The 13,232-nt window shown below is 45.8% G+C and overlaps 1 protein-coding gene across 2 annotated transcripts in view; it reads right to left on the bottom strand.

Moving 5' to 3' along the window:
* The window catches only part of CHST13 (carbohydrate sulfotransferase 13), an 86,510-nt gene that overhangs the window by 54,354 nt on the left and 18,924 nt on the right, over positions 1–13,232 (bottom strand). The gene's annotated exons all lie outside the window — the stretch shown is intronic.

Raw genomic sequence — 13,232 nt, 5'->3', positions numbered from 1 at the left:
GCCACAGGACTCCTTGTCATTTTTGCAGATACAGACTAGCACAGCTACCCCCTCATTGTTTCCAATGTCATATTGGGGATGAATAACATTGTGAGATGCATGTATAAATGGTATACGTGGCTTTAAGGATGCTCGCTGACATTTTTTAAATCTGTATTTGAACACAGGAGAAAATGCGTCTGTCCAGATCTTGAATACAAATAAACAGGAATGACCAGTGACAATGGAGTTGTAATTTACATATAAAGTAAATAAAAGAATAGAAGCTCCCATGGGAAGGAGGGCGGTTTCAGCATTTCCAGATCAAAAGGACTCTATATTTACTTGTCCAGCCTGCCTGGTTATAAGGCAAAGAAAAGGACATTTACTTGCAGGGTAAACAAAGCCACCAGAAGAATAAATGCATTTAATCTTGCTGGAGGCTGGAGAGAAGACCCTCCTCCCTACAAAAGTCTTGCTGCCTCTTGAAGCAAAGCCAATGAACAGTGCTCCTCTAGCTGAGAAAAATGTGTCTTTCAACCAAGAAAGGCTAAAATCTCTGGAAACTCAATATAGGTGAGAAACCCACTGAAGCAAATTTTTTTCCACTATGAAAGACAAGGGAAGTCAGCACCTTGTACTTCTGCAGAAGGTCCTGACTGAGGAAAAGTCAGCCATGACTGGGAAGAATGACTGAGGAGAGAAACCATTTTGAACAAACACTGTATCTTGATGGATGAAGTTTTAGATTTCTAAATGAGTGTTTTGCCTTTTATTTACTTGTAAACCATCCTAACACTGAGCCTTAATTTTGACATCACTTATGTCCTGTTGAGCAATGGGTTTTATTTTTAGTATTAACGAACTCACTACTGCATTTGCACAGAAGGGAGTGTTAACTTCACTTAGGTTATTAAATTGTGAGATGCCTTTGTCTCTTAAGGAATAAATTAAACTTATTGTTTCTCTGAAACATCCAGGAGAGGGCTGGACATCACAGGCCACATGGTTTGGGAAAAACATGGGACTGGGAGTGAGTTGGGATGACCTACTGGTTGCAGTCAACGCTGATAGAAGCCAGGGTAGGGCAGTAGAATTGTAGAGAGGCTGCTGGGTTCAGAGATGCTGAACCAAGGCTGGATATATTGCACGTGGACAACCATGCTTGTTGCTGATTGTGAGAATCCCAGGCTGGGAACTACAGTAACAAAGCCTTATGGGGCACCCACGGTTTCAGAGCAAGCAATGACAAAACCCTTTAATGGTCTAGATTTCATCCCCAAACTCCATGACACTGTCCTCTTAAGATTTCCATGATCTTCCACTGAGGCATGTGCAACAAGCCACAGTCCAAGACAGCATGCAGGAGTAACTGGAACATGGGTCGGAACTGCTGGGGCCCCTCCTAATTCTCCTTACAGTCAAAACTCTACTACGTGTGATGTTCTGGAGGGTGGGAAGATAGCACCAGAAGATAGTCCCAACCTTCACAGTTATTAGTGCTTTTATCCCAAATTAAAACACTAACAAACCAGAGGAAAGACGGTCTCAGCCAGAGATGGCCTTGTGCCAAACACACTCAAACATGGCTGAAAACCAAGCACAATTTTGGGCTGACTGGCCTTAGGCATCATACAGTACAGGAAGAAGGTATCTCACCAGCTCAAGCTCCTACGTTTTGCTTGTACTATTTAATGGCAGCATCTCCTCATGAGCACTCCCTTGGCACAATATTGCATGGGGTGCTTGTCTTTACCTCCCTACTGGGTTCTCCTGGACCTGCAATGTCTTTTCTCAGACTGCATCTTCCCCCAGCTCCCCCCGGTTGGGTGTTCTGTGGCTTGGCTCTAGTCTACAGCAAACCTCCCAGAAGTCTAAACCTCTTCCAATGCTGCACAAACAAGTCCCAGTAAAAGTAGAAACAAATTTTTAAACTAACAGCCCTTCCTCCTTTTAGGCGTCGCTGTCCTTCCCTTATTAAACCTCTCTCAGGGCTTCTCTCCAGAAACCTAACTTGCTCCAAAACACTTTTCCTGTGGAACATGATTAATTGGAGTTCATTGCCCCTCCTTGCAGGTGAGGGGGTTAACCCCCTCACAGAGCAAGAAATACAGGACAACGTGTTTTAGACAGGATAGGTGTGCAGCTCCTCACATCATGACCATGAGCCATGCAATTCCCAGACATACAGTTGTAATAGTGGTGTGTGCAAATCAGATATTTGTGTGTGCATTTTGCCTACCAAACTGATCTAAACATCTGGCTCACAGCTCCTTATGCACTTTCTGCTGGCTTGGCAGCTACAGTTAACACTAGAGCAAATGCTATTTCCAAAGCTGGGAAGCTATCTATAGCTTATAGTTTTGCAGCCAATTTTTTCCTACATGTGCCATATACTATCACGAACCTTCAGGCTTCCTGCTATTGCTCAACTAACTGGAATTGCTGCGAGTTTTAAAGGCCACCATTATGATTTTTATAAAACGTGATGTTACGAAGACACAAAACTTTAAAATCTTGATCCTGAATGAGATTTGTATCTTTAAATGTGCTTGTTTAGATTTCTGCCACTTCCCAACGGCTTCAGTTTGCAGGTCATTCACCTTGGGGAATGAAACTAGCCTTAATTTTGTGTTTGTCAATTTCATTGAAGAGGGACTCCCCAGCCTTTCCTGCTACCAATCCTATAGCAGTGTCCTCACCTGATCTCTGAGAGCTCCTAATCCAACCAGCCAGTTTTCAGGCTTTAACCAGATTTCTAAGGGTAAAACAATAAGGACCATCCAAGTCCAGCCAGATCTTCATTACATGAAATTCTACACTGCTGGAGAGCCCATGGAATTTTTCAGCCTTGCCATTGACAAGGAGATTAAAGTCAGGAACCAGAAACTTCCACATGTTCTAAAAAACCTTCTCAGGAAAGGTTTCTCCTACCTTGACTCCCACCTGTTTGCAAAGCTTAGCTTGGGTTTATTTTCCTATTGGTAATTTATATCCAGATTCCAACTGGCCAATTGTTGCACCATCTCAGTGCTGCATGCATCTTGTGCTGAGATCTGCCATACCAGGCCCCAGCTTGGTGGCCCCCTCCTCTCCTAAGGATGAGCAGCATCGAGTCAGAGTTTCTAAAGGGGAGAAATTCTGCCCCCGACCATTTATTCAAACCAGTCCAACAATCAGCCAAAAACTCTCCAGCCAAATGGTCTACAAGGCTCATAACTGAAGTTTTAGGCCACAATAAATTGTGCAAAGGAGAATGGATCCTTGTCAGGGATGCTGTATCCTATTTGCCAGCAGCCCAGATTTATTCCTGTGGCTAGAGAGAGAAACCAAAGCTAACAGAATCTGAACTGAACCAAGTCAAATACTGGGTGGCTCCTTCTACCTACCCGATACTCTCCTGGATGCTGGCTCTGGATCTGTATGTCTTTCATGGCTCTGGCAGAAGCTCAGATGCTTTAAGGTCGTGTTGAGGATGGGAGAGAAATTTAATATTTAGCCTGGGCATCTGGGGGAGCTGTGCTCCATTTTTCCTGCAAACTCAGCAAGAGTCCTTCCAAAAGCAGCCTTTCCAATACTACCAGCCCAGTCCGTCACTCTCCTGGCTCCGGATGGCAGCCGCAGCAGCATATGGAGGAGAGCTATGCTGCACGTCTAAACTGCAAGTGTTCCAAATCACTGTCAATAAACCCTTTCCCGGCCACTGCTTCACAGGAATTGCACTAGTGGTGCTCACCCTGCGGATGCAGAGGGAGAGGCAAGCAGCAGATTGAGCTCTATCTAGCAGCGCCCGGCTTGGACGCCAGACAGCAGATTTCCAAATGAGGAGGCGGACATTCCACACACAATCGCAGGCGAAGATTCTTTGTGCACATGCAGAATGTTTTGCTGATCTACAATTGTATGGGTTCAAAATCATGGGGGCATATGTATACAGGCACACAGCTGCACTTGGGCCCAAGCTTTCCAGTCAACTGCACCAAAACCTGTCAGATTAAGAGCCGAACATGGCAGGAAAAAAAAATTTGGTTGGGAGGGGAGGGAGGAAAGGAGACCAGAGTTGTTGAATTAAAAAAGTACTGCGCCTTTAATTCCTGTTGCTGCTCCTCCCACACACGCCAGATGCCACAGGGGAGGAATATCCCAAGTGGCCTACTGTCCGAGAAGAACAGAAAATACCGGACATTTAATATGTCCGGTATTTTCTGGCTTTTTTTAAACCCTGGCCACAAATACCGGACTATCTGGGCCAATGCTGGATACCTGGCAACCCTATTAAGAGCCTAGCTCTACCAGCCAGTGGCCACTGCTTCCTGTTTCACTGTGCTCAAAGCTCCAGCCTTGGGATTGCCATGTGAGAGTCCAGAACAGCAGACGATTGAGCACTGGGATCGGGCTTTCTTGCAGAACCTGGCCAGGGAGCTTGCACAGTGCCTGCTTTCACTTAGCTTTAGCTCAGACCAGTGCTTTTGGTTGCTCACTTTCAGGCATACTACATCAATACTCAAAAAATGCAAGTAAGAAATATCCCAGATGATGCATTGTAGACCCAGCCCCCTTCAGAGGAATATATATGTCTGACTTGTATGTTACTAGCAGCAATGCCAGCTCCACATCTGGGACTGATAAATTCACAATGCAGGACATAGCAACTAGATCATGGAAGAGGCACACACAGCAAACGCTTTCTGATAGCACCACATTACTAATGGTTACTCCTGCTTTTCCCCCTTTGTTCAGCTCTGGGATTCCCAGTGCTTCATCAACTACAGGCACAGTTCAGATCTCTCAGATTATTTCCTTTTAACATATGTTGTAGTTATCTTGTGGAACTCACTACTACTAGAGGCAAAGTTAAAGAGATTAGATTTTTTAAAGATTGAAAATTTAGATGAATAGCCATGGTTGTGTTAAAATTTTATCCTAACTAATAACTTTAGGGCATAAACCAATCATGAATTCCCTCTCCCCACCCAGTGAGAACCTTATCGCATCATTATACATCATGGAGTTTCTTGTGCCTTCCTCTGAAGCTGGCATGAGATCTTGTCTGAGACAAGGTACCAAGCTAGGAGGCACACTAGTCAGATCCAATATGACCAAGTTCCCACTTCAGTTATCATGAAGCAGCACAGATAACCCAAACTTCCCAGTCAGCATTTCCTCTACATCTTGGAGAATGAGTCTGAGCTGGGGAGGTGAATGTTACTTTAACTGGTTACTGATGGGGGCCAGAGCAGCCCCTGTCCAGCAGGGGGTGCCTCCTCTGCTCACTCCATGTAATTGGTTAACTGGTTAAATATATTAAAGGGGATTTTACACCCCAAGCCTGGGCAGAGTTTAAGCATTTACAAGGTGTTTCTCGCTGTAGCATTGAGACACTTATATAAGTATCAGTACCGCTTGGCTGTCTGAACAGCAGTAGTATTTACCTTTACCGGAACTACACTACATTAAGTCCCCCCAGCCTGTTTAGCTCTCTCTGGAACACTTGGTCTATAGGAGGCACTACAGAAAATCAGTTTCCTTTTGCAGGAATGGAGAGCCATTTAATGGCTAGTTCAGGGGCCTCAGAGTCAGAAACCAAGGATTCTCTCCCCAGCTGACTCTGGATCCATCCCTGCACCTGTTGAAATCATTAGCAAGGCTCCTACCAACTTCTACTGACTTCAGTGGAAGCAGAATCAGGCTGACTGCAGTTGTGCAAGTGCCAACTCTCACAAATTTGGTCAAGCTCCTCTTTCAGCGCAATAATAGGAGATCCAAATACTAAATCCCAAGTGCCCTCTGCTTTCTGGAGTAAGGCAGAAGTTGAACACTGCTCCTGTCTTTGGGTCTAGGCACACACTCCAGTTGCAGGTCTTGTGTCTAAGACCCTTCTTGATAGGTGGAATTCCAAGGTCCAATTCCCTAGACCCTGAATCTACTGCAGCCTCTCACATATCCCAACCAGCTCTTGCATGTTCCCCAGAATCTGATAGCGCGCACTTGTTGGTTTTCAGTTCACCTCTTTGGAGGTATGAGACAGTGGAAAGCCAAAAGAGGTTATGTATTCACTAGAGCTGGCAGAGACTGATTCAAGAGGAATCGGTTTAACACGTCTAGTATAGACTAGGGATGTTAGCATATAGACGTTTAAACGATAAGCAAGGGAGGAGGGGGAAGGAGCCAGTGCCTGTGGGGAGCCGGCTTTTTAGCCAGCTCCCCACATGTGCTGGTTCTCCCTGAGTTACCTGTCCCCCTGCCGCCTCCCGGAGGCAGCAAAGTGGGGGGCAGGCAGGAGCTGGTGCTCCGGGGAGCCTCTGTATCACAAGCAGCAACACAGGGGAAGGGGCAGGCAGGATGCTGAAGCAGCCTCTGTCCAAGGGGGGCTCAGTCCCCTCACCCACAGGGGCTGCTGCCACCTCTGATACAGAGACAGCAGCATGGGTGGCAGGCAGAAGCCAACCTGCGCAGGGAGCGGATTTTTAAGCCGGGTCCCTTCATGGACCAGCTCTACCTGCCATCTCGCTCTGCTGCCTCTGTATCAGAGGCAGGGGCTCCCTGAGAGTGGGGCAGGGAGCTGGGCGCACACTGGCTTCTGGCCCTGCCCCGAGGAGCATTTTAGTAACTGTTTAACCACTAAAAATTGTCGCAGCTACACGATTGCTAAAATAACCGATATCTAACATCCCTAGTATAGATGCTATAAATGAATCGCCGAGCGCTCTCCCATCAACTCCGGTACTCTGCCGAAACGAGAAGGATAAGCACGGTCAAAAGAGTGCGAACAGTTCAACTTACAACTGTGAAGATACTGTGGCACGCAGCCCTAATATGTTGACGTCAGCCACATTATTCATGTAAACGTTGTTACATTACTTAGGTCAGCTGCCCATGATAGTATAGCCAAGCCAGACCCACTGAGAGACTTTGCACAGGATTCTAAACACCCTTGTTCTTTACATAGGAGCCTGAGAAATACACCGATCTATACAAAGCAATAACCACAACTTACACAGTTCCCTGCCTCAGGTTCCTCACCATTCTGAAGAGTTATTTGGGATTGGGCAACTAGGAAACTAGTTCATACCTTCTCCAAATCATAGTCTCTCCAGCTCACCTGATGGTCTCCTATTTTAACTGGTCACCAGTTAAACAGGACTCCCATTTCCATCCCATTCTTTACTTCATCGGCATCCTACAGACAAGCTGGGGGAAGTAGCTTCTTCCAATTCTAGCCAACTCCTTTGCATACAAATTGTTTCATAACTATGCTCTGGACCAAAGTTGGCAACTCTCCATTGTATTTGGTCTTGGAGAGTCAGGAAACGGTGGAGGCCACATCCACCGAGATGCAGTCCCCATGAGGCAACAATTTTCATAACATCAACCCGAGTCCCTAAGACAGGGGTGGGCAAAAGCCTCTAGCAGGCTGGATCCCATCCGCCCAAGGCTTTGATCAGGACCATGCAGCAGGTCCAGGCTCCCCCCTCTAGCACATTGCCTGGGAGCCAGAGATGCACGAACCCTTTTAACTGCTTCTATTTTAAGGGCTCGTGCCTTCTGAGCGGCTGCGTTGCCTGGCAGCCATCTGGCAAGCACAAGCCCTTTAAACAGAAGAAACTGAAAGTGCTCGCAGCTCCTGGACCCATGCTTGGCCCACTGCCTGGGAACCAGGGACTTGTGAGCCCTTTCAACTGTTTCTATTTAAAAAGAAATGTGTCTTCCCTGGGGCTCTCAGGCAACAGCCACAGGGAAGGCGTGAGCCCTTTAAATAGAAGCAGTTAAAAGGGTGGCCCGTGACCACATCGAAAATTTTTGAAGTGGCTCCCATTCAAAAATTATTTCTCACCCCTTCCCTACGATGCACAGTCCAAATCTCAAATTGTCAAAACACTTCAAGCCCACTGAATTCCAAGGAAGACACGTATATTCAGTACCTCCTAGAGTCAGGTGTGACCACAGGCAAGATACATCAGCTCCCATCTTCCAAAGATGCTACTATGAGAATGTAAGAACGGCCATACTGAGTCAGAGCAAAGGTCCATCTAGCCCAGTGTCCTGTCCTCCAACAGTGGCCCCTACCAGATGCCCCACAGGGAGTGAACAGTACAAGTAATCCCTCTCATGTCACCCATTTCCAGCGTCTGACAGAGGTTAGGGATACACCATTCTTACCCATCCTGACTAATAGCCATTGATGGACCTAATCTCCATGAATTCATCATTCTTTCTTGAACCCTGTTAAAGTCCTGGTCTTCACAACCTCCTCTGGCAAGGAGTTCCATAGACTGACTATCCGTTGCATGAAGAAAAATTTCCTTTTGTTGGTTTTAAACCTGCTGCCTATTAATTTCATTTGGTGACCCCTAGATCTTATGTTATGGCAACAAGTAAATAACTTTTTAATTCACTTTTTCCGCACCAGCCATGATTTTACAGACCTGCATCATATCCTTCCTTGATCTCCTCTTTTCAAAACTGAAAAGTCCCAGTCTTTTAAATCGCTTTTCATATGGGACCCATTCCAAACCCCTCATTTTTGTTGCCTTTCTCTGAATCTTTTCCAATGCCAAAAATATCTTTGAGATAAAGCAACGACATTTGTACACAGTATTCAAGATGTGGGCGTACCATGATTTTAGAGGGGCAATAAGATATTCTCTGTCTTATTCGCTATCTCTCTTTAATGATTCCTAACATTCTGTTTGCTTTTTTGACTGCTACTGTACATTGCGTGGATGTTTTCGGAGAACTATCCACAATGATCCCAAGATCTCTCTCTCAAGCTGGACTTCCCTGGACCTCACCATTCCCAAACAAAGGGATTTTCTGGACTATGGGAGGACAATGCTGGCACCTCTGTTGCCACCAGTTGCGGAGCTCCACTCCAGGGGCAGCAGCAAGGCCAGCATTGACTGATCATGGACTCAAGGGAAGAGGCAGGATGGCTGCTGAGCCCTAAGAACGCAGCCCTGCAGCAGCCAGGGTGCACTCCGTGCTCCCAGCCCCACTCCTGGCTGCAGGGCTCTGCAGCCACCCTGCTTCTTCCTCTGAACATCCCCCATTTCCCCCTCCCCGAGCAATGCAAAGGAGGCACTCTGCAAGCTCTAGGACGGCAGGGTAGGAGTTGCTGAGTACGGGGCCCAGCTTTTCCCTGTGACTGCTCTAGCCCAGGAGCACCCATAGAGATGCCAGACCACAAAAGGGTGCTGGATCAGGGAAGTCCGGACTACAGAGGTCGAACTTGTACTATGCATAATGCTTATGTCTATTAACACACACATCCGCTTTTATTGGACTATCTACCAGGCACTGTTTGAGAGCAGTCATATGCAATGCAAAACTGGGTCCTTAATCCATAGTTCGAACTAGGGAGGCTAATGTAGGCATTCGCACTTGCAAATGAAGCCCGGGATTTAAATATCCCAGGCTTTATTTGCATGTTCCCGTCCGGTCGCCATTCTTAAAGACCACTAGTCCAGACTAACTGCCTGCAGCTACACGTGGCAGTTAGACGGTAATTCGAACCAAGTCCTTAGTTCGAATTACCTGTTACTCCTCCTGGAATGAAGTGTAACAGGTAATTCGAACTAAGGACTTGGTTCGAATTACCGTCTAATTGCCGCGTGTAGCCATAGGTAGTTAGTCCAGACTAGTGGCATTTAAAAATGACAACTGGACGGGAACATGCAAATAAAGCCCGGGATATTTAAATCCTGGGTTTCATTTGCAAGTGCGAATGCCTACATTAGCCTCCCTAGTCTGAACTAGGGGCTAGTGTAGACATACCCTCTGTGCCTCTCTTTTCTCACTTGCATCAGGGGCACAGTGCTATGTAGGTCTCACTGTTATCCAGAGAGAGGTGTTCACAATTTCATCGCCAGCTGCTGATTTAGAGGAAAGGAAAATGAGCATGGGGGAGAGGGGTGTTACTGAAAGTCTGCTGAGCACTCATTAGTTCAAGCTAATCTCCTTAGCTCCTGCCGCACAGGAAGTCCCCTTAGCTAGGCCCTAGACACACAAACAACCACCGTGAACAGTTTGAAATAAATATCAACTTTGATCCCAATGTCAGTGTCACCCGCCTTCCTGCAGGGTCAATAATCCATCATGCAGAGCAGCTACGTAACACCTGGTCAGAGGCCAGAGCTGGATCATGTTTCATACTTGTAGCCAGGATGCAAATTCAGACAATTTGCAAAGCATCCACAGAGACAACTCCTGTGGAGCTGAGTGCAATGGACGGGCACCAAGACAAGGGAACGCAGCATCCCTTTCAAACTCAATGTACTTCCAAGTCCCTCTGCAAGAGCAGAATTAGGAAAGAGCCCAGGAAATATCCACAATATGCAGGTGGCACCCTTCACAAAGTGAGGAACAGGCTGCAAAAGACTGGGCAGACAGCAATCAAGTCTGTCACTTTGCAGTCATTTTCACTAGCGCAAAGGACCTGTAAAATGCCACCAAATCAAACTGGTAACATTTCACATGCTCACCTTGCCCTGGAGCAAGTAACACCACAAGAGGCAGGACAATGGTGATGCAGACCTTTAGAGAAGAAAGGAAGGCTCTTTAGATATTTGACCCTACCATGCTGTCTGCCTTGGTCTGTCTAGGGCAGGCATGTCCAAAGTCCGGCCCGCGGGCCAATTGCGGCCCGTGTTCCGGTTTAATACGGCCCCCCAGGTAATTTGGCAATATCTATCTTTTATGGCCCCCAACGAATCCATATGTATTGAGATGAACACATTGTAAAATCTCAGTTAATGTCAGTTGGTCTAAATCAGTTATAAATATATTTGGACACAACATGTATACTTGGTGTTATGTTCCTGTTCAGATTTTTCTAACTTAAAAGTTGACAGACAACCTTTATTACCAATAATATATAATGTACTTTACAATGTTCCTGACATATATTTCAGCTTCCTGGATTTTTTTTTTCATCTGGCCTTCAGATATGAAAGGCAGAGTGATTTAACGCCTGTTTAGATTTGTCATCCATGTGACGAAATGAAAAGTATGCTGTTTGCAATAAACTTTGCATAAAATAGTTAATTTGCATTTAATTTGAATGGTTCAAAGAATGTCAGGCAAAATGGTCGGCCCTCACGCATGTTCACTTCATCAAATCTGGCCCTCTTTGAAAAAAGTTTGGACACCTCTGGTCTAGGGAAAAGAATTCAAGCACAAGAGAGCCAAGGATGTGTAAAAGCACTAGAGTGCGGAATGAGTGTATGCTGGGGATGGATACAAGATCCTACCTAAGAATACACTGGTTGTAAGGAGTCTGTGAATATCAGGTCCCAGAAGTGAGAGTGTACCAAACATTTCAACAGGTCAGTCATATCAGCTCCAAAACAATGTACACAATTTGCTTTTCCAAGTGCAATTACAACATAAAGTAACTAATGCCACCCCATTTTGATCAGAGCAGATGGTCAAAATTCAGCACCTTGGGGATATTCCAGTTGGAGATTTAAAAAAAAAAACACCAAACAAACAAACAAAACTGATGGAGACTGTTATCTTCTTTATTTACAATGTATGAAGTCCTGCTTCTCTGAACACAGGAAAGAACAAAGCCAAAAAGAGCAGTTTCTTAGCTTCCAGGTCCAAGCTTCATTCAGACAATATACCGGACTCACATGTCTCTTCATGCTTCTCCAGGGTCACACCATGCTTATAGACTGCTGCTTGGCTTTCTTACACTGGCCACTCTGTCTTTCACACACACTTACACAAACAGTTCTCAGCCTTGTCAGCAGAACTCATCCGACCACTCAATCCAAAACTCCTGGATGGCTTCACAACACTTTGTGCTAGGTGGGATCCTCTGATTAATTCATTGCAGGGAGTGCTAATGCCCAACCTCAGAGAGATCTATAATGGATACACTAAGAAATACTGCAGACTGTAACATAATTTATGCATGTAACAACACCAACGGAACTTGCTGCGGGCAGCGTGGTTTTCAGTGGTTTCAAAGGTAGCTTGAGGAAACAGCTACACAAAGCACAAAACAGCAAACAGCGTGCAATCTCCAGGCACACTGTGCACTACAGCACAGCTTTGTTAGGTTCAGGAAAGCCTCTCCAGCACATGCCAAGAGACCTTGCATGGAGCTAAATTAAAGAGATGCAGTGAAAATAAAAATAAATAGCATGGGAGAGGGTTAAAAAGGCAGAGAGATGCATCTTCAGTGGAGAGGTGTAGCGCTGATGAATCAAAAAGATACATCAGAGATGGAGGAGTTAAGAAAGAGAGGCTGTTCCAGATCAGAGGAGAAGACATCAAGGGGTGACACTGTGTGAAAGGCTGGAATTAGGGGAGGGATACGAGCAGGAGGGGCACTAGGTGGACAAAGCTGGAAATGAGGACTCATATAACCAAGCAGGAAGAAGGCAGGTTTTTTTTTTTTTTAAATCTTAAGTTTTGATGTGAGCCAAGGAACCAATGTAGCTGTGTCAAGATGTGGGTGTTGCGGTTGTGCTTCTCTGCACGAATGAGAAGGTGGTAGTAGCCTCTCCCAGGCTTTCGGTATTCAGGTAGCTACTGAATCCTCTGGCTATGTCTATACTGCGCTGTTTTGAGCAAGAAATATGCAAATGAGGTGAAGTGTGGAATATTGCTGTGCCTTATTTGCATAATTAACGAGCAGCCATTTTTTGCACAAGAGGCTTTTGTGCAGAAAGGAGCCATCTACACAGTTGCTTTTTGCGCAAAAACCTCTTCTTGCGCAAGAGCCATTCTTCCGCACTTTTTTCAGGAAGAACAGCTCTTGCGCAAAAGGGGGGTTTTGCAGAAAAAGCGGCCGCTCATTCATTATGTAAATGAGGCACTGCGATATGCCACGCTTTGCCTCATTTACATATTTTTTGCACAAACAGAAAAGTTCCCTTCTTGTTCAAGAGAAAATAACCATATCAAATGCCAAAGCATTGGAGAGCTGTAGGAACACAAGTGACTTCCAGACTAATGATGCGCAGGTCAATGCCATGCCTCATGGACAAACTAAGAAGGAATCTCTGTTCCCTGTAGTAACCATTGGGAGAGGTGGTAGTTCATCCTCAGTGGAACCCCAGCAACTACAGGAAAATGGAGTGACAACTTGAGCAGCTCTGGCATCAGGAGGGAAAGCAAGAAAGCTCTTAAGTTCACAGAACCAAGCTCAAAATTCAGCAGATCTTAGGCTTATTCCAAGGGACAGTTGGCCAGCAAGCCCTCAAAATACCCGCTGACTGCCAGGGCAGGGTAACCAAAAAGTT

This window comes from Pelodiscus sinensis, chromosome 11, assembly GCF_052426305.1.
Source record: "Pelodiscus sinensis isolate ZL-2025 chromosome 11, ASM5242630v1, whole genome shotgun sequence".
Lineage (NCBI taxonomy): Eukaryota > Metazoa > Chordata > Testudines > Trionychidae > Pelodiscus > Pelodiscus sinensis.
Note: the sequence above shows the minus strand (reverse complement) of the source record. Positions and strands in the feature narration are given on the sequence as shown.